Genomic DNA, 23,325 nt, shown 5'->3' on the forward strand with positions numbered 1-23,325 from the left:
TAAGACTGTAACTGTATAGCCAGATAAACCCCCTTTTTATAAAAGCCAGTCCATCTCTGGTGTTTTGCATTCTGCAGCATTAGCAAACTAGAACATACACTGACAGTTTTTTCTAACACTTCAAAGATGTTGTTCCATTTCCTTCTGGTTGACGTATTTCTGAGAAGTCTGTGCTTATTCTTATTTTTCTTCTGTATGTTATGTATCTTTTTTACCTCTGAGTACTTTTAAGATTTCCTCTTTGTCATTGGTTCTCAGCAATTTGGTGATGATGTGTCTTGGTTGTATTTTTCTTTGTGTTTATCCTAGATGGAGTTTGTTGAGTTTCTTGTATCTGTGAGTTTATAGTATTTATCAAATTAGGAAAAATTTGTCCCTTACTGCTTTAAATCTTATTCTGCCCTCTCTCCATTCTGGGGAGAAGGCTTGGTATTCCATAGGTCATTGTTGCTCTGTTCACATTTTTTCATTCTTTTTTTCTCTTTATGCTTCATTTGTGAGTAGTTTCTATTGTTCTGTCTTCAAGTTCACCAATCTTTTCTTCAGCAGTGTCTTATCTATTGTTACTATTTTCTAGTGAAATTTTCTTTTGATAGTATATTTTATCTCTAGAAGTTACTTTGGGTTTTTAAAAAACAATTTTTTGTTTCTCTTCTCACTATGTTCATGCTTTCCTTTAAATAGTTGAACAGGGATGTAATAGCAGTCACAGCATTCTTATCTCTTAATTTTATAATTTCTGTAATTTGTGGGTCTAATTTTATTGTTTGTTTTATTTATGTGTCACATTTTCCTGTTTTTTTGGCTGTCCAGTAATTTTTTAATTGAATGCTGGATGTTGCATATTTGATACTGTTGACAGTCTGGATTTTGTATAAAATCTTTTAATAAAAAGAGTTGGTCTTTGTTCTGAGAGACAGTGAAGTTGCCTGTGCATCTGTTTAATCTTTTCAAGGCTTGTTTTAAAATTTTGTTAGGTGAGATATATGTAGCCTTTACGCTGTGAATAGTTTAGTTCTGCTACTTTTTGGTGTTCTTCTACTTTTAGTTCTACTACTTTGGGGCTTTTCAGGGGGTCTCTTTTGAATGTCCCAAGTGATCAGTGAGGACTCTCTACTCTAGTTGCTGGAAATTTGTATGATTCCCAGATCTGAACATGGGAACCATTCAGTTCATAGGCCCTTGACTTCTCTTTGCCCTTCCTCATGGAGTTCCACTCTACACATGTACATCTTAGTGTTCAGAGAGCTTTGAGGTTATCTCTATGCAGATTTCTGAAGCTCTTTTTCTGTGTAATGCTCTCTTCTCCAGAACCCTTCCCTGTAACCTCCAACCATTTCAAACACTCTGAACTCCAATTTCTATTTCTTAAATTCAGTGAGGTTTCCATGTTTTGGTTGTGATCCCTTCTCCCTGCTTTGAGATTTGGAATCTGCCTCTCTTCAGAGAGCTGGGGCAATCATAGGGTTCACCTCATTTGTTTACCATCTCTTAGTGATCACAGTTCTGCATTCCCTGTTGTCCAATATCTGAAAATTTTTGTTTCATGTATTTTATACAATTTTCTAGTTGTTCAAGTAGGAAGAAAGATCTGGTCTTTCTTACTCCCTCTCAACCATCTCAGAATAAATCAAAATGTAGCATATAATTAGATTCACTCAGAATATTCAATCTATGTCACTTATGTCATCTTTATGTATTAAGGATGATATTTAATGTTTATTTTCTGAGTCTTTAGTTCAGAGATTCAGTAGAGCTTCACATTTTTGGAATACATCCTCTCTTTCCTTTTTCAGGTCAGAAATCTTTGGCCCACCCATGATCTTGCAAAGTTATATCATCTCTGACAATTTCAGAAGACCTACTGCCCATAAAAATACAATAGTAAGCCCCGTATTTATCCAGGCCTGGAGTCTGTGTTGTTAGAGGGAGTAGGGTGTGAATATGGTTGTATTCCTTAATCCAAACATAGCTAACATTATTTGATTATCCTGTCTTAACTTTTAATAACTTGCATATGTCAATTTACTGGAAGTTACCTAACTTCTCTGTATCTCAGTTTCCTTATCTGTAATTTGTGGACAACAGTATTTACCTTATAGTGTTGTTGTTATCAAGTTTAAAGGACTTGTTGTGTAATGAACTCAGAACATAGTAAGCACTTAATACATTTTATCTGTCTTCAATGAATTAAAAAAAAATCTTTTTGGCCTCCATTTATACTTTTCACCCCTGCTTCCTGGAAATTAAGACTTTAATGAAGTAACACAATTATGTCAGAAAGAACAGTTTATTCAGGAAATAAATTAATTCCTAGAAACAGTTTTCAGGGATAGATGAAGATATATTTGAAGACCATGTATGATTATAGAATGTGAGCAGAAACAATGAAATTTGGGCATTTCAGACTATAATTGGATATTTTAAAAGATAGAAGTAAACAGTTTACTTTGAATTTTATAATAAATCATATTACTTTATGTTTGGATAACATTTTCAAATACTTTTTCCTATATCATTTCAATTAGCTTCTTCCCCCAAAGACTTGAGAAGTGGATATGGCAGGTAATTTTTTTTTTAAAAAGAGGATTTAGATGATCATTAAGGTGTAATGACTTGCCCAGAAGAAGTACGTCTATTTAGGAAGGATTTTACATTGTTCATCCTTAAAGTTTGAATTGCTATGACTTATAGAAGTTTGTTGATGTTTGACTTTAGTTTTCAGTTTCAGTAACTTTCGTTCAAACAATAGTGGTAACTTTGTTATTGATGGATGTTAGCTTAGAACAGAAAGAACACAGATTTGATATTTTGAGCCCTTGGGTATCTGATATTCTTGAACATTATGAACACTCAGAAATAAGTTAGTGAAATAGGGGTCTTGAGATGCCTTAAACTGATTTTAAGGAGCTATGGAGAAAATAAACCTCAAAGTTTTCTTCCACCTTTTAAACTTATAAAATAAAATACTCCATGTATTTACCAAATATTCAGGTTGCATGAACGGCACTTACCTCTTTGATGGATAAAAGAGGTGGGATTGTTAACATAAATATCTACTTGTCAATTCTGAAAGCAAATAATTTCATGATTAAAGACCTTGGTGATTCAAATTGTTACTGAAGTTTTATAAATTAAAAAGGATGTGTAATTTTAATTAGGTTAAAAGCAGCTCGGTCCTTTTGAATCAACAAAAAATGGTGATTGGTTGCTTCTCCCTTTCAAGCAGGTTTCTTGCAGTTGTGGCTCTCACTTGGTCAGTTGGAATTGATCAAGCATTGCATTTTCTGTACAATCTTTCAACTTTATTTTTGGGGTTTATTACAATGGCCCCCCCTAGGCCCCAGTGGCTAAGTTTATAACCAGTTCTTTCATTAAATGAAACTCCCTCCTCTGCAGCACTGCAGAGCTGTTTCACATTAGAAAGCAGGACTGATCCAGGTCAAAATAATGGAGGAAAATTTTGTCTTGACTTGTTCACCATCCTTTTTGTACAGCCTTCTCCATTTTAGGTCCCTGATTCTCCTCTCAAGGAATTAACTGCTCTCATTCCTTCTGTTGTAGCTCGTTCTCTCAGGAAGCATCTGGAATATTTATTCACACTTAGTTATTAGTGGCATGTTATTTTGCCCAGTGTGTAAATTTAGATTTTAAAAGAGAACCCTGAAAGAGGGCACAGCTTACCCCAAACATGTTAATCCAAAATGGTGGAATTTTAGGTGCTAAATGGGAAGATTTTTTTCCAGTAGAAGTATATTAGAGGTCTTCCTGTACCCATTCCATGACTCCTAGTAGGTGTCATCTGCCCAGAAATAAAGACAATGAGAAAGAAAATAGATTGGTCAGAAAATAAATTACTGTGAATTTCAGAAATGAATTGTGGAGCATGAGCTACTCCTGGTGGAATTTATGCATAGAAGAAGGAACATTTCCTGAAGACCTACTATTTGCCACAATTTTTCTACCCATTTAGCTACGGTGACATTTTAAAAACCATAAATCAGACTATATTTTAAAGATCATTTTCAGATTTGTGTATGTTTACATAAGAAGTCTTCCAAAGTTCTAAAAGTTAAAGTACTTCTACTTATACATTTGAATTGCATTTATTGAAAAGGAAAAAACAAAGCAAAACATGAAATACTGGACCTATGGTTGCTGTGGACAGTTTGGTATAATTGTTGAGAGCTCTGGTCTTGGATTTAGACAGATGTTGGGAAGGTACCTTTTTGAACTTCAGTTTTCTCTTCTGTTAAATGGAGACAATGTTGTGCCAGACACAAAGGAAATGTTCAATAAATTGTAGTTATTCCATTAATGTGCTAATTATAATACGTATGATGGTTAATTTTGTGTGTCAACTTGGCTAGGTTATGGTATCCAGTTGATTGGTCAAGCACTGGCCTGCTTATTATTGGGAGGGTCTTTTGTACATGGGATTTGCATCTATAATTAACAAAGGAGAGTGCCCTCAGCAATATGAGGCACCTCCTTATCCAATCAGTTGGTGATCTTAAAAGCTAGCACTGAGGATTTCAGAGGTCAGAGGACGAATTTCTGCCTCAACTTCAGCATTGGCTCTTGCTAGAATTTCTAGCCAGTCATCTTCCCCTGGGGACTTCAGATTAAGGACCTCATCAGTTTTATTAGAGTTTCCAGCTTGCAGCCTGCCCTACAAAGTTCTGACTTACCAGCCCCAACAATTGCATGAGCCAATTCCTTATAATAAATCTCATCATATATATTCTGTTGATTGTCTTTCTCTGGAGCACCCTGACTAATTCAATACCTATTATTATTGTTATGTTTTAATGGAAAACATTGCTTAGAGGTTTTTTGTTTTGTTTTTTTTTTTTGGTGTGGTAGGGAAGCAATTAAAGTTAGGTAGCAGGAAAAAGTAGCAGAAATAAAATTTGTAAATTCAAGAGCAATTGTTTTGGCTGTCCACCCAGAACAGAGAAGCAGGGACAAGATAAGGAGAGAAAGATGCAGAACAGAACCAACCACGGAGTTGAGTAGGGGAGGGACAAGAACATAGTGGGAATGTCACCAAGTAGAGGTCAACGTTTTTGTTAAGGCTGAGCTGGGTATACTTGTTGGCTGCCCAGCCAGCAGTACCCTCACCTTATTGTAATGACATTTTAATAAAAATCATGCCCAAATGAGGAAATCATAATTACAGTGGAGCAAAACAATGCCTTAATTAGCTCCACCTTGTAGGAAAGTTCTGGTTAGGGGGTAGAAGGAGACAGTTAGTAGCTGATGCAAAACCAAGAATAAGAAGATCTTGAGGGGAATTGTTTGAGTTATAAACAAAACGGTATGTGGAGACTACTGTTCTCAGCCTCTGGATATGGTTAATTCTTCCTTGACCTGCTGACTCCACTCAAGTCAGTGCAGGTAATAAATCACATAGGTGTCTGTATATTCCTGTTCTACTTGTGGTGGTGTCCCTATTAAGGAAATGTGAAGTGGATAAACATGAAAGCTTTTCTTCTAGTGGCTTGAGGAAGTTAGCTGGGTTAGGGCAATCTCCGAAGGCTTCTCCTTAGCAATTGTCCCCTTTTCTTTACCTTTGCCCAGGGAGGGTGGCCTTACCCAGAGCAAGGAATAAAATAAGAAGCCAGGAATCGTTATTTTGTTGTGTATAGCAAAGATGTCAAAGATGTAAATGACAATGGGAAAAACATTTGAAACAATAGGTTTTCAGTTCAGACTGAATATATACTGTAAGCCAATGTCTGGGGTCAGCGCTATGTAGAGAAATGTAATCCCTGGGCTTGGATATTTTTGAACTTATTTGAAGAAAGTGAGTACACAGGAGATACGTTTAAAGAGCATATTTATATGGACAACTTAATGTAGGGTAACATGAGTTCCTAAGTCTTCCTAGTAAAGGGAGTGTTTCCTTCAGGAGGGGATGAGTCAAAGACTTCATCCATTTATTAGCTACACTGATTTGAGTGTGCCCCATTGTTAAGGGATGGTTTTATTTGGTACTTTGAAGGTTTTTTTTCCCCCCCGTAACAAGCTGGTGAAGATGCAATAAACTTGTCTAGCTCTTCATCCTTTTCAGGGCTGGAAATCTCTCTTCCCTACATTATCAACTTCTGCTGTTTTATCTCGCAGATACCAGCAGACCTCGACCCTGCCTGTCTCCCGGGCCCATCCCTGTAGCACAGAGACATGTTTTATATTCATAATCCAGCCTTTTATTTTTGATTTCCCAGGAGCATGGCAATGTTGTTGAAATATAGCTACAGCCATGAAGCGAAGGTAAAGGAAGACAGAGTATCAAGAGTCATAGTCTTAACTCTTGATTTCTTACACTTTAACAGAAAATGAAAGGCTTCCAGAAGATGCTTCATGTTCCGCTTTCTTCCAGCCTATTTTAGGGTGTGAATTTGCAATGGTTCAGTTGTGGATGAAAGTTATATAATGCTCTGGTGAACTTAGATTGGGAAAAATGACCTTTTGATATTTAACAGATAAATCCATACTTTGGTTGGATTTACCCATAACTCTGCCATCTGCTTGTTTGTAGTCTTTTTTTAATTTTTTTTTCCTTCCTTTCTTTTTCTAATGTGCCTCTGCTGTGTTATCCTGAAGCCCCAGAGTGGTATGCCCTGTAATCAGAGTAAGAGGTTAATGAAATGAGACTTTCCTGAGCTCAGTGCAGCCAGCCTTTGGAAGGCAGTGCTCTGAAAAGGGAGGAGGGCCAAGAGATGTTTCCATGCTTTGGCCTGTACATGGTCTCCTTTGAAAATTCCATGACCCCTACCAACGTTACTTAAACTCAAAGCGAGGGAGGCAAGTCTGCATATTATTCTGTCAAGACTGTAAAGGAGATGTTTAATTGTAAAGAAGCAACCACAGGGATGTGTGTTGAATCTTGGGAACTGAGAATCTTCTATTCTGATGATAAAATGTGATATTTTATAACCATGCTGAATATTGTCACGTCATCTGCTGCTTCTCTTTTAGGTATTAGGTTAAGGGAACAGCAAGTAACGCTTCTAAAGTAGAGCTAAGATGCTGGAAAATGTGCTTCTAATTTTCTTGTTGTGATTCTACCTTTAGAAGAAGAGAAAGTTAAAGATAGGATGCACCATCTTTCAATTCTATTACCATGTTTATTTCAGTGTTATTTACATGCAAAAGTAACTCTTAAACACATGCTCTTTTTAATCAGGGTAAGAAATACCTAAATGCAGAGAGTAAAATATGAAAGTACCTATTTACCCCCAGATTGATCCCTTGCTCACTTAAGTCTTCTGTAAACACCTCCTGTTATCAGTTGCCTGTGGATCTGGTCTTCCTCTGAACCACGCATACTGCCTTGTCAGTCTTCTTGTGCTTTACGTTGTCATCTGTGGGGTTTTCTTCAGTGTTTGATTTTATATGCTTTCTATATTTAGAGAGTCCTAGAATTTCTGGCCCACTGAGAGCTTAGAATGCAGAATTTCTTGTCCAGAAATAATAACCAAACATCAGAGTGATGTTATAGATTTATTTTGTTTTCCAGTAACTTTTATTTATTTATTTATTTTAATGGGATTTCGGGTAGGTGGAACTGTGGCTGCATATGCTTAGTCTGCATTTGATGCAATATGTGCATCAAAACTTAGAGATGAGCTTTTGATTGCTTTCATAATTTAACTATCACTGTACTGTACCTGGAATCAGGTATGTTAAAGGACACTAAACATTTGCTGATAAATGGTTAGGAGTTAATTCAAGACAGAATTAGATCATGTACTCTTTCCTTGCACACTGAATCTGAGTCTCTTCAGATAGGGAAGTAGATACTCAAAACATAAGATCATGGTTTAAACAGCTATGTGAATCAGCCTAGACTTGCCATAAAATAGTCTAAAAAAATTAATACAGGCCCAGGAGAAATTAGCCTTTAGAGAAGTAAGGTTGTTAAGAGGAATCGATAATGTAGTTGGAAGCTCACATAACAACACTTTGCTTTCTATGTTTTCTTTCCGCTACTTTGAAAATGAAGATAATGCTAGAAGATAATGCTAATAATCACTTCTCTCTTCCATTACTGAGTTGTTTGAACTTGTAAGACTGACTTAGCACAAATAAAGCTGATGAACCAAAGACAAGATTTTGATGTTACTCACAGCAGATATATTATATGAATTGCTGGGGAAAATGCATAGAGTTTGAAATTATTTGGGGTCTATGTGTAGACTTGAGCTAAACTCTGGTGACATTTATTCAACAAATCATTACTGAGTACTTACAACATACCAGAACGTGGGTATATAGAATCCTAGAAATAGAGCAGTGAACAAAAAAGACATGGTGTGTCACAGCCCAAGACAGCTTTTGTAGCCAAAGAACTAAAGAAAGCACCAGCCATGTTTTGAGACAGAAGCTTTTATTTTGGGGGCTTACCTACAGGGTGGGGAGTAGGTCATGTTGCCCTGAATTTCAGAGCTTCTCTGAATGGATTCAGGATCTACACTGAATGGCGGTGCGTTCAGAGCTCAACGTAAAGATACTCCCCACTTCGGGGGAGCTGAACAAGCTGGTTATAAGGGCTCAACATTCCAATGGGTATGAGAGCATAAGACGGGAGCAGGGGTCTTGCAATGTAGGGAGGGATCGATTATAATCAACAGGGAGGAGGGGAGGATTATAAATTATCTTGTAGATAACGGTATCTTAGGGAGTCTCAGGGAGGAGTATTTCAGGTATAGATTACATTTAGCACCTGATATTACAAGGAGAGTAGGTCAAACCTTAACTGACCTAGGTCAAGCAAACTGTTGTCTGCAGTCTTCAAGGCACTTGGGGGAGGCCCTGGGCCTGGGGCTCCCACACGGTCCTTGCCCTCGTAAAGCTTTAGTTTATTAAGGGAGATAAGCATTCAACAAATAATTACACAGACAAGCATTCTGTTGCAACTGTATTACATGATATGAAAGATGAGGAGAGTATGTTATGAGAATTTAGCATATTCATGCAATAGAGAGAAATTCAGTGTGGCTGGGGAAGACGGTTATATTTCCTTAGTATAGCATGTCATCTGCCTCTCGCCAGCAGTCTGCAGAGAAATCTGTAGACAGGTTAGCAGTGAGAAGACATTAAAGACATACATAGATATGAAGTTGGATGTATTTTCTTCCATGTAGAATTTTCCTCTCTGAAAAGGAGGATCAGTTTTCAAAGAACAACTGGTGACATTACCACCATTTGTATTCATTCAAAAGCCAAGCAAAGTGGACAAGGTTATCTTTGCCATTGATGCCCAAATTACATCTTCTAGGATTCCACTAAGCAGTGTTTTCTTTATCCCAAGTGTTGTTTTCCTTATACAGAATTTTGTTCAAAGTAATTCGGTAATCTGCACCAACTTCCATCTATTCTATTTTGGCACTGATCACAAACTGAATTATTTATGTGGGGATATTTTTAAAATTTGTGTGTGTTTTTTTGCCTCTGTCATACAAAATTAGAATTATGTAAACCACATGGGGAAAGAAACTCTTTTCCAAATTTGATTTTCCTGTGGTTAAATGTGGAAAAGTAGGTGCTATTTTTTGTTCTCTTATTTTTTGTTCAAATAAACTTTAAAAACCCATTATACTTTTATTATAGTAACAGGATAACAATAAGAAGAAGCTAAAAGAAGAGCTCTGGGAGGGTCTCACCAAAAAGTTTCTGTTGTCCTCTCCATCTGGAGCCAGAACACGTCACCCTCCTGACACAGAGATTTATCTTCTCAATCATGGAAACGCTGAAATAAACTTTTAATTTTAGAATAGGTTTAGATTTACAGAAAAAAGATGTGATGACAGCACAGAGAGTTCCCATATACCCCACATCAGCTTCTCCTATTATTATATTATGCATACTATATATATTATATTCCTCTGTTGTATTAGTATGGCCCATTAATCACAATTATGAGCAAATATTGATACGTATTATTAACCCAAGTCCATACTTTTTCAGATATCCTTAATTTTTACCTAATGTCCTTTTTTTGTTCCAGGACCTCATATTACATTTAGTCATCATGTCTCCTTAGGCAACTCTTGACCATGACAGTTTCGCAGCCTTTCCTTGTTTTTGATGACCATGACAGTTTTGAGGAGTACTAGTATTTTTTAGGATACCTCTCAATTGGTATTTGTCTGACGTTTTCTCATTATTAGACTGGGGTTATAGGTTTGGAGGAGGAAGACCACAAAGATAGAGAACCATTCTCATCATGTCATAATGGGTTCATACTACCACGTAATTTGTCATTGTAGATGTTAATTCTCAACACTTGGGGGCATAGTTATCAGATTTCTTTACAGATGTAAATAGAAAATGTCCAGCGTCTGTACCAGAATGCATGGCCATCTTAGATATTATTAGGTTCCTCTCTCTCAGCTGCTAATGCCTCTACTTTCCCTCATGTTTTCTTTCCACCTGCTTCCTACAGCAGGACCCAGTCTAGACCTGCCTGATGCTCCGAAATTACCCTGTCCTCCTCCTTCCCTTTTCAAGGCTTTTTTCTTCATCTTAGGAAATGACATGATGAGATGAGCATCCTAACATCTTACTCAAGCTGGCTTAGCTTTAGTACGTACTTCATGTTACGATGTAGGATGTTTCCATGATCAAGTTACTACCCGGAGACCCTCTGTATGCTGTGAATTTGGTGCTGCTGCAGTCTGTGGCTGGGGGCTGTGGGCAGGCACCAGTCTGGACACTGTGCACTGGCCTCACTCTGCTCTTGGTGTGTGAACTTGTGGACAAACATGGAGGGATAACAGAAAATGGTGTTGGAATGGTGGGAATCAGCAAAACTCCCAGGAAGCTTTGGGAGATGTTAACTGTGGTCTTCCTGAAGCTGGGACAAAATTTAAAAAGATGGGTTTTGGACTTTGGAAAGTGTGAAAGTTGTTAAGGACCTCTATTGTCTTCTGTCAGGAGAAGTAACAGAAATTAATGATGTTCTGTAGAAAATCCAGGACTTGTCAACAAATCTTGTTATGAAGATAGTTGGTTGAGCAAGAAAACACTGAGTAAACCTTCAGAACTTGATGAATTAATAAATGAAGAAGAACATGAGAAATCTACAAAATCTATTGCGTGAAAATGGAACCCCTAACTCAACTATTAGGAAACAACTTAATCCAGCATAATTATTTTAAATTCATGGCAGATAGAGATTTAAAAGAGCAACTTTTAGCTATACCTAAGGAAAACCAGAAACCACTGTTTGCAATTATGCTACTGAAAGAAAATACCCCTTAACTTTCCAATGATTGCAGATAAACCCAATGCACATTTTTTTTCACAGCACCCTGTGATTTTTAGGCTAGAATCTAGAAATAATATTCACAGTTCATGAAAGTATCTGTAGTAAAAAAGGCTTGTAAAACTTATGTAATTCGAGGATAATGGTTATCTGAAGCCTTATATAATATTGTAATTATTTCTTATACTCATCCCTGGATTTGGGTCAAAATACTTAATGATATTTTCATTGGAAATAACTGAGTGTGGATATCAGCTTTTGTTAGTTGTACAGTGTCTGATGAAGAGCAATGCTATCTTAATTTTGCAATATATGCCACATTGCTGTTGCTATTTTTATACAATGAAGCAACAGACGCAGCAAAATAAGAAACAGTTTAATAACAATAAATTTTCAACTCATTAAAAAATGCAGAAAGTTTCCCCTCTAAGATGGGCATTTGCAATTGAACGTGATGCTCCCCACATGTTAAGATTTTATAATAGCTATTTGTTTTCTTTTCCTTCTGCTTGTACTGAATTTTCTAGCTCTTCTCATGATTTGCCTTTTCTTTTCTCTGGCTACTGTGAGCCTTTTAGTCTTTGCCTTGTTTGTCTGATCTACCTTGTTTTGTCCCCCAAAAATAATTGTTCCTAGCTTCTCCACTTAATTTCCCTTGTTGGGGAGATTCTGTTATTTCAAGGAGAGGCCTTTTTGCTGATTCCTATCTCTCTTGGAGCACTGAGTGGGGGAGAAAAGAAGAATGGCTTAGAGAGGAAGGGAAGGCATTTTCAGTGTTTCTCAGTGTGTTCTCCACCTTAGACCACTTGTGAGAAAATCAGGTGGGGCACTCATTAAAATTGAGGTTCCTGGGTAGCCCAAGGCACACTCATTGGAATCAACATTTCATCAAGTACTCTGAATTCTAATGCACTCCAAAGCTTGAGAACCACAGCATTAGAGAATGTATGAAAAGGGAGGACAAATTACAAAAAGCTCTCTGGCTTGTTATTTTTGTAAATAACTCTCCCTGACATCAAAGAGCTTCTGTGTCCATAAACCACTACTAAATTTCTGATCCACATGAGCTTCCAAGATGTTTTTTCTCTAATTACCCTCATCTTCCCTTTTTTCAACTATCCATGGGCTGAGCGAAGTATAAAAGGAACATCTCTTTGGATAGGGAGAAAACATTTGGGGATGGGGTTTTATAGAGGCTTTGAAGGGTGGGAGCCAAGTTGGCTGAGACGTTAATTGAGAAAATTCTCCAAAATGGGGGTGACTGTGAGGGTGATTGGGAATCAAGGGTGGGGAAATGAGGTAGAGGGAAAATCAAGAGGGTAAGGCAGATGGAGTTCAGGGAGAGATGGAGATGTAGTATAGCTTATAAACAGAGCATGTGCTGAAAGGGATTGAAGGATATGATTCAATCACCTTTGAAGAAGTAATAGCATTCAGAAGGACAACAGGGAATCATTGTGAGTTTTGTAACAAAACATGTATTGGTTTAGCCATCCAGGCATAATTTCTCAGATTTTCTTTCCACAATGTTTATTCAAAATGTAGTATTTTGAGATAGGGATTTTCAAATACCTTTGTGGTTTAAATTGCAGAGATTTCCAAAGATCCTTGTTTTCAGGTTGAACAGCATCTGTTTTCATATTTAACAGAATATATTGATCATATATGCAATGAGCCCCTAACTTGTGTGTGAACTGTACTACGCACCATTGGGGAGACACAGAAGCATAACGTTCATCTTCAAGGAGCTACTGTTCTTGGAGAGCAATCAAGAAATGCACGCATGAAGAGTAAAGTAATAATAAAGTGTATGTGATAAATGTCTTGTCCTTTTCTTAAGTAGCTCATAGGGGATGACTTCTAGAATGAGGTGTCTTGACATAGGCTCAAAAGATGAATGTGATCAAGTAAGGGAAAAGGAAATGAGCAATCTACATGGGGTATATTACCCACAAGGCATAGAGTAAGAATAGGCATGGTTGGCTTGAGGAAGAACAAGTTGCTTCATTTGATTCAGACTGTGGGATGCTCCTGGGGAGCAGTGGGACATAGCCTGGAACTGGGGTCAGATTATAAAGGGCCTGTGCTGGTTTCAATCTATTGTGTCCCCCACAAAAGCCATGTTCTTTAATGTAGTCTTGTGGGGGCAAACTTATGAGTCTTTTGATTAGGGTGGGACCTTTTGACTGAGTGTTTCCATGGAGATGTAACTCACTCAGCTGTGTGTGAGAACTTTGATTAAATTATTTCCATGGAGATGTGACCCTGCGCATCCTGAGTGGGTCTTAATTAGATCACTGGAGTCCTATAAGAGAGCTCAGAGAAACAAGGCACTCAGAAGCTAAGCACAGACACAGACACAGATGCTTGGAGACGCTGGGAGATGCATACAGAAGGATGTTTGGAGATTCTAAGCTAAGAGATGAAGCCCAGAGTTTACCCCAGACAAGCTAAGAGAGGATTCCCAGATACTTAGAGAGAAATGTCCCAGGAGAACCAAGCAGAGAGCTGAGAGAAGCTAAGAGAGACAGAAACTCAGAGACATTTTTGGAGAAAACCATTTTGAAACCAGAACTCAGGAACAAAGGACCAGCAGACTCTTGCCACATGCCTCCCCAGCTGACACAGGTGTTCCAGATGCCATCAGCCTTCCTTCAGTGAAGGTATCCTCTTATTGATGCCTTAGTTTGGACACTTTGCTTGATATTTGTGAACTAATAAATCCCCTTCATAATAACCAATCCATTTCTGGTATTTTGCACAACTGCAGCTTTAGCAAACCAGAACAGGGCCCTAAAAGCCAGACTGCGTATTTTGTGGAAGGTCATATTGATCTATCAAAGCTTTTTGGCAGTGAAGTAATTATGTTAGCAATTGTATTTTAGAAACATTTATTGGTTATGTTCTGCTGGAAGGTTTGGAGATGGGACTCCCTGGGGGGAGTGAGATGAATTAAGAAGGTCTTTTGATAACATGAGCACAGTAAGGGTCTAATGTGACCATAGTTGGAATGTAAATCAGGGTTGGGTGAAAAGACATCACAGAAGAATAACTGGAGTCCCTGGCACCATGCTGAGGGATTTGCATGGTTTACCTCATTTCATCTCCTCAACAATTCTATGAGGTATTATTTTTATTCCCATTTTAGAAGTGAAGAAATTGAGGCACAGAAAAGTCAAGTTTATGTCCTATGGACTACCAATATGGTAGTCATTAGCCACATGAGATGTATCAGTTGGGGTCTTTGGAGAAACAGAAGCAACAGAATATTTGCGCGCGCACACACACACACACACACACACACAGATTTATTTTAAAGAATTGGGTTATGTGATCCTGGGGACGGTCAAATCTGAATTCTGCAGGGCAGCCTAAATTCCATAAGGGAAATTCCAGTAACAGTGATATTGAAGTCTTGAGTCCAAAATCTGTATAGTGCAGGTCAGCAGACTAGAAACTCAGAGAGAAATAGAGGGTGTACTCTTGAGAAAGAATTTCTTCTTTTTTCCAGAACTCTCAGTTCTTTACATTTTAAGGCCTTCAACTGATTGGATGAGGCCCACCCACATTTTTGAGTATGATCTTCTTTACTTAAAGTCAACAGATTGTAGATGCTAATTCCATCTACAAAATACCTCCACAGCAACATCTACACCAGTGTTTGACCAGACAACTGGGCAACATATCCCAGCCAAGTTGACACATGAAATTAGCCATCACATGAGGCATAAGTAAAATTAAATATAAAAAAGTGATTTCCTCAGTCATGCTAGCTATGTTTCAAGTGCTCAGTAGCCAGTGGCTACCATACTGAACAATGTTGATATAGAACATTTTTGTTATGGAAAGTTTATTGGGTAGTGCCGGGAGGTTTTGAATCCAGATATTCTAACTCCTGATCCTCTGTTCTTAAACAACTGCTACCACCTACTATTAAGGAGAGAAAACCCTGGATTCTGAGTGGTAGAGGCCATAGGGGAGAGAGGCAGGCAGACCTAATATATCATTTTAGTGGTTTCTTACTCAATATATTAATTACATTTATTATGAGCCTAATATTTCTTTTCAGTGAATTAGATTAAACTGTATTAGGAAGACTATAAAGTAGTATTAATTCATGGCACTGTACCTCTCCATCATTACAGTAGGCTTTACTCTTTTAAAAGGCAGGCACAGATTATAATCTGTTTGTAGTTGGAGCTTCAAATTTAAGTTGCAGATTGCATTTGGCAAGTTGGCATAATCATGATTATAGCTCCTGTCCACTCCTGGGAAAAAAGACTAAAGGAAGCGGCTCTTCGACCCAGTTCTCCACATTTAAATGGGCTACAAAAATGTAGGGAAAAGATGGATGTCTTCCTTCTTTAAGCACAATCTTGCTGAAGCAGGGACGCCAATTACATAGCTTTGTGATACAGGATCTGAGATAATGTTAAAATATAGAGACATTTATTTCCTTATTTCAAATGAAAATGGAGAATCTCACTGCTATTCGGGGGAGCTAGCATATAATTCTTTAGCTGTTAGGATAGTGATCTTGCATTTCCTGTTAACATAGGCATTTAGCCAAAGTGTTTTAGCAACTCATAACATTAGGTCTCAGGAAGGCTGAACCTTTCTTTCAGAGAGTGGCTGGGAGGGCCTTATCAGAATGACCAATTTCTGAGTTGTTTGCTACATGGTGTGGTGCTACTGTCTGGTTTGTGTGTATGAGAAAAAGTAAGCCTATGATAATAAATTTGGGGACCCCTCAACCACGTTTCTCCCTGATTACTGAAAGACAGTCCTGCAGAACATTGGATTTCATGAACTTGTATTGTGTGGGCCTGGCTTCTCTATTACTGTTGTTTCCCTTTAGTACTTCCCTTCCCCCAGCTCTTCACAGTATGCTTTTGGGCCCTGTGATTCTTTGCAATGCTTTCTAGCAGAGTTACAACAAAGCCAATTTGTAGGAACACATTGCAAGAATGCTGGCTTCTTACCCATGGGAAATTTCAAAAACTTTTCTTAGAAAGAACCTTTCTCTGCGTTGTTTCCAAGTTTCAGATTATGGTCACATTTAAAGGTCACTTTGTATTACAACTTTGGTTGAGTCCTGAATCATTTGTTGGCAAATTCAATTTTGCTCTTGTAGAATGGACCATTGTTTTGCCTCTGGGTTTGTTTCTGGACTCACATGGGAGTTTTAGCTGAGCTTATAGAACATCACACAGGGAGGAGGGTTCTGGACTTGGGAGGAAGACAGTACAAGGAGTCTCCATTTTGTTCAATGTCTAAAACTAGAGTTTTTATTAGTAAGCTGTTATTCAGAAATCTTGCAATGGATGCCATGTGTTTCATTAAATTGACTTACATGAATATATATTGTTACCTAGAAGTCAGTCCTCCATCTGTCCTTCCTCCCATCTGTCCTTCCTTCCTCCTGTCTGTACATCCTTCCTCTGGTCCGTCCTTCCTCTGGTCCGTCCTTCCTCCCATCCATCCTTCCCTCCCTTCCTCCCTCCTTTCCTCCCTTCTTCCCGCACTTCCTCAGTGAGACCTATAAGAGATTAGCTTGCTACATGCTGAAATCAATTAAAAATTTATCTACCTCTCTTTTCTTTCAACATCCTTTATCTAACCACCAACCTTCTAAAAACCCACAGAAATCAGCATTGGTGAAATGACATAATCTCTCAATTTCTTTATCTGAAAAGTAGAATGAAAATAAAATTGATCTCATAGTGTTTTTGAGGAATAAATGAGGTAGTAATCATGAAGTGCTGACAGAGAGTGAGCCCTCAGTAAATAAAATAACTCCATTTATTGAGTGCCTACGGTGTGCCAGGCTCTGCTTTAGGTATTTGGGAATACCACAGTAAACAAAACAGACCCAAATTTGTGGGGTCGTGGAGTTTATATTGTGTTGCAATTTGTTGTTATTAGCAAAAACAGTAAATAACAAATATAGGAATCTTATTCTGTGGTTTTGTAGATAATTTTACTGAGGTTCTGGAGTGTAGCCAGTATGCAGTAGCAGAAAGAGGTTTGGACTAAGAGGGAAGGGAAGTGTGGTGTATCTCCTGGCTGTAGCTTTAACTGTGGACCTTGATAATTTCTTAACCTTTTTGGGCCATTTTTCTTGAGCTATTCCCTTTGTAATAGGAGATTGGAAAGTCACCTGATCAATGGTCATTCTTATTCTGGAGAAAGCTGTATGAGTTCATAGAGGTATTCACATTCAAGTCTTCAGCCAGCTTGGGTTTCATATTTCAGAATACATTGCAGAAAATGTTATAAGAATCCCTCAAGTACTTTTCTTGTATGGAATGGCTTCAATTACTTTGACTTTTAAATCCATACTTGGCATGGGAAAAATAAATCTCATCTGAAAGGCGGGTGTTCAGGATAAGAAGAAGAATCAAGTTGACACTTTGAATATCCAAGCACATTAGCTTTATTTTAAAATTTAATGCTATGTTTTTGAATTGATTGTATGTCATAAGTATGCTGGGCAGAAAACTAACCTCTCAAAAAGAGATTTCACAGAAATCAAAGAACGGTAAATATGAAATGGATGTTAATAGGGTGTCCATAATTTGGGCAGGCATGGATGTTGCCTATATTAAAGATAATTTCCTTCAAATGAATTGCCATTTACATTAAGTTCCTATTCCATTGGTTGTCCTCCTCCACCCCATCCCAAGCCATCTGCACATCTGCATGGTTGTTTATGAATGGCATATGCCATTTTTATAAAACCCTTTTGTGTATTCTGAGTTTTAAAAGAAATCAGGAAGCCCCAAATCCCTGAGGATTTATGATTACTCTAGACTATTTAAAAGAATAGCTGGTTTATAGATTAATTTAACAGTTTCTAAGACAGACAGTATATTTTCTGGATATGTATATTAGTCCTTTCTTTAGGCTCTTGTTACCAGATCTCTCATAATTCTTAGCATCCACAAAATGACCTGCCTTAGCAGTATAACTAGGGATGATAATTATCATGCTTCCCTTCTCTAGCTCTGGATTCTTTTTCTTTTTAGCTTCTTATTTCCACATATTTTCTCATACCTTTTCCTACCCATCAGCCTGAAAAAAATTGTAAAAACCCATAAGTTGAAGAAACTAAAGATTTCTCAACTCAAAAATAGAGCCAGGAAACTTTCCCACTAGAAGAAGTTTCTTCAACTTGGTTTTGAGTACAATTAATCTGCTGATTTGATTTTGTTTCATTCAATCTTTTTATTGCATTTATTGAGATAGTGTCATGTGCCTGAATCAAGGCTAAGTTCAGGGGAATCAGTGAGAAATAAAACATAGTCTGGACCTTGGAGAGACCCATCCATCAAAAGCTGAGATATGAACATATAAACTCCACGAATTTTGCAAAGAAGAACAATGGGGATATAAGGTTGCCTAGAGGAAAGCTTAGTCCTTTTTTCGTGGGAAGGTCATGGGAAGGCCTCCCAGAGGAGCTGCTATTAAGATAAATACGGAAAAAATTACTATTGATCAGAACAGTTCAGTGGCAGTTAGCAGGGCCTTTTGGTGAATTTAAGTACTTAATCGTTGCTCTATTGTGATGTGCCTTCAGGGAGCAAGTTATGTGTTTCCATCTCAGAGATGAATCAGCTATTGTCCCTGTTCACAAGGGGCCATGATTATTGTCAAGATGGGATGACTCTTATCTGTAGGCTGTTGAAGGAAAGGCCAGCTGAGTGGGCTGTTCTTGGCATCCTTCCTTTGCATCCCCTTCTTTGCTTTAGCCTTTCAGGCATAGGATAGCCAAGCACCAAAGTGAAGAATTCATACACATGTTATGGGATAGGAGGAGGGGTGCCTCTTTCCTCTTCTCCCCAGTGGAGCCTCTGTGCCTTTTCATTGCCAGGGGCCTTTGACTCTTGGGATCCATGGTAGAATTCAGGGGAAAGGAAAACAGGCACTTGCAACCCTAGCGGATGACAAGTATGTGGCACTCTTGCTTTTTCCTTTGTCCTCAGCAGACATCGCTAATCTGTCACCGTATCTTTTCTTGCTGAGCTCAGATGGAACCTCACTATCCTTCTCAACACAATGCTTTTGGTGGTCATTAATAACTGATCAGGAATTGGCATGTGAGTTGAAATCTGTTGGCTGTTCTTGTCCTAGAATTTTGAGGAAAGGATTAAACGTATACAACTTGCAAAATTCTAAATTGTGAGATTCCCTGCACACACCCCATCCCTGCCAACTTTATGAAAGTAGAAAATCAGAAATAGTCAAGAGAGAAGCTCCATTCAGGAATAAATACCTTGGTGTGTCCCCAGTGGTGTTTCTCTTGGAAACCAAGAAATCAGATGCTAAACATTGCCATTTCTGCTGCCTGTGATTATTCCCACCTCTGAATCTTGGTAGTCTTTTTCTCAGAAATACTTATCTGAACTTAATCACATATTGTCCTGTGTTGCTCGAAATGTTTTTCATTTCCAGGAAGAATGCTCTCATTTCCTGAGGCAAAGGGGCAATTCCTCTCTGGAGAGGTCTCATTGTTGGTTGAAGACTAACGATGGTAAGAATTTAGAAGTTAAAAATGGAGAAATGCAGAGGGCACAAACATGTTATTTCCTCAGAGGTTTCTGAGAGGAAGTATATTAAAGTAAAAAGAGGTTCCATGGTCAAATGAGATGAAAAAAGCTGAATGGAGCTAGTTTTAATATTAATGGGATTGCTAAGGCAAAATTAATAATTGCTACGATTTACTGAGCACTTACGATGTGCTAAGTACCATGCTAAGTGCTTTACATATGTTATTTAAGTTTTTCAAAAATTTTATGAGGGAGGAGTTATTTAATTACTATGTTATAGACAAGAAGCTGGGGACTAAGAGAGGTTAAGTAACCTGCTCAGGTTTACAACCAATAAATGGCTGATCTAATGGCTGAATCCAGAAATCTATCTGAACCTAATGTCAAGCTCTTAGTCACAATATATGTTTTTTAACTTTAGGATTTCACAGAGCTTTTAATACTTTTATATGCGTTTGGAAATCTCCAAAATAAAGTTAGAATGGATGATATTTCCAAGCATATTTTCAGAAAGTTTTTTTCCCCCTCAAACTATCTTGTGAGACTAGTGCTCTGAGGAATATGTCTTGGGAAAAGTAGAACTAACACTTTATTGTACTTTCCCTTTTATCTTTATTAATAAGATTTTAGAGCCACTGTGCCATTTAATTCTCATAACGTTGGCAGAAGGCATATTAGATATTATTAAAGCCATTTCATATATGGGGAAATTTAGATATATCAAATTCAAGTTACTTTCTCAAGTTTACACATTAAATCACGAAGGAGCAGAGGTTGGAATATAGACAATTAAGGGAAATATAAGGGAGGATGATGTCAGTTCTCAAATTTTTGCTGCTGGTTATGAGAAGATGGTAAATATTGATTCTATTTTGATAGCAGTAATCACCCTTCACTAACATGAAATTTATATACTTTTCTTGCCTAATTGCTCTGGCTGGAGCTTCCAGTATAATGTTGAATAAGAGTGGTGATAGCGGGCATCCTTGTCTTGTTCCAGATCTCCGAGGGAAAGTTTTCAGTCTTTCACCGTTAAGTAGAATGTTAGCTCTGGGTAGTTCATATATGCCCATTATCATGTTGAGGAAGTTTCCTTCTATTCTTTATGTCACTTTGACCCACTGTCTAGTGTCTTTTCCTTTCTGTCTGAAAAACTTCCTTTATCATTGCTTGTAGGACAGGTCTAGTGGTGATGAATTCCCTCAGCTTTTGTTTATCTTGGAATGTTTTAATCTGAGCCTCATTTTTTGTGAGAAAGTCTTGCTGGATATAAAATTCTTGTTTGGTAATTATTTTCTTTCAGTTCTTTAAGTATTTCAACACATTGCCTTCTTGCCTCCATAATTTCTGATGAGAAATGGACACAATCTAATTGGGATTCCCTTGTATATAACACAATGCTTTCCTCTTGCAGCTGTCTTTGTCCTTTGCATTCGACAGTTTGATCAGTATGGGGCATATTTTTCTTCAAGTTTATTCTGTTCAGTGTTTTCTGGAATTCTTAGATGTGCATATTCATGTCTTTTGCTAAGTGTGGGAAGTTTACTGTCATTATTTCTTTGAAAATTCCTTTTGCTCCTTTCCTTCTGTCTTTTCCTTCTGGGAACCCCATAATGCATATATTAGTACACCTGATAGTGTTGCAGAGGTCTCAGGCTATTTTCACTTTTTATAATTCTTTGTGTGTGTGTGTGCTCCTCAGCCTTATTCATTTCAATAGTCTTATCTTTGAGTTCACTCATTCTTTTTTCTTCCAGGTCCCATCTGCTGTTGAAACCCTTATTTCAGTTATTTTGGTCTTCAACTCCAGTAGATCTGTTTGGTTCCTTTTTAAAAAATTTAGCTCTTTATTGTGATTCTTGTATAGTTCATTCATTATTTTCCTGATATCCTTAATTCTTTCTCTGTATTTTTCTCCATTTTCTTGAGCATATTGAAGATCATTTTTTACAGGTCTTTGTCTGATATGTCCACAATCTGGTCTACCTCACTGATGTTTTCTGGATTTATATCCCTTTTTTTGAATGGGTCATCCTTTCTTGTTTGTTTGTTTGTCTTATAATCTTTTGCTGCACATTGTACATTATAATATTTAAAAATGTTAACTCTGAGATTTATTCCATGAGAAGTCTGTCACCAGCTGGTAATTGACAGAATTTTCTCAAGTGCTGTCTCTCCTATCAGGAACGTCTGCCCACGATGAATGCAGAGTGCAGGGTCCTCCCCATCTTTTCTGGGCCTGGTCTTCTCCTGGGCTTGTGCTTACTAATGGCCTTAGGAATTCTCCTGTTTACATTGGCCTGTGCCCACCCTGGATCTTGGGAAGTGGATTTTTACATCTCTTTCTGGCAACAGAAAGTTACACCAGGAACCAGGCCCCACAGATCTCTGCCACTGGAGTGGGGGCCAGGCTATGGTAACACCACATGGAGAGGGCAATTTAGTGATATCTACTGTAATTTACCTGCCTCTTCCTCCTGCTCTTCTCTGAATGCTGCACGGGGGAGCATGCTGGAGTTTCAAAATAGTTGATTCAGACACTTCCTGCCTGTTATAATAGTTGTTCTGGTGGAAGGACTGATTCCTGGGGCTCCCTACTCCGCCATCTTCCTACAATCCTCCCTCAAACATATACAGGTTTGAACTAAGCCTGCACTTGTACACTGAATAAATACTTCTAATATCTGGTTGCTTCAGTAGATATATCAGTGTTATCTTCATTGGGCATTTGATGATGAACCATGAACAATTTTCAAGTCACTGTGATTGATGGTGTTAAAACAATCTTTTCCAATGTCATTGGTCTCATCTTAATGAGTCTCATTAATTGCATGAATTGCCTTAATCTCTTGCTTGCTGATAAATAGATGTTGTTCAAGACCAAATATTAAATAATATTTTGTTCACTATATATATCTACAGGGAATTTTTTCGCCTGTTTTCACAATAGCATCTTCCTCACCATTGCTAATGTCCTTATACCTACTTGTATTTAACACTGACATTTCAGCCCCTTCCCCATCGTTCAAGGAAAGCACAGGTGTATAATGTTTAAACCTCAGCATTCTTCAGTGACAGCTTCTTTTGGCTTATCTCTGCTTGATAAATTTTTTTTGTGTGTGTATAAGCAAGGTGGTTTGTTATCTTTCCAAAATTCAAGGCCTGAAATCCTTCAAAATTTTCACATGCAAGTTCATTTTCAAATGTTCATTTTCAAAATATGTGCCAAGCATTTGTTAATGTTGATTTATCAACATTATTTCAACTTTAACAACTATGTAAATGGCATGCTCAGAACTGAAATCTTTAAAGAAATCTTGAATGCCTTAGTTCCTTGTTCAGAATGACAAAGTTGAAATTTTCTAAAAATATATTTATACTTACTCTTTATGGAGGATAAAATTACTTGATCATGGGCTTTATTATAGATATCACATTGTGGGGAAATAAACTCTGACAACTTTATTTTTCAGGAGTTCAGGAGGGAGAGATGCAAAGTAG

This window comes from Choloepus didactylus, chromosome 1, assembly GCF_015220235.1.
Source record: "Choloepus didactylus isolate mChoDid1 chromosome 1, mChoDid1.pri, whole genome shotgun sequence".
Taxonomy (NCBI): Eukaryota; Metazoa; Chordata; class Mammalia; order Pilosa; family Megalonychidae; genus Choloepus; species Choloepus didactylus.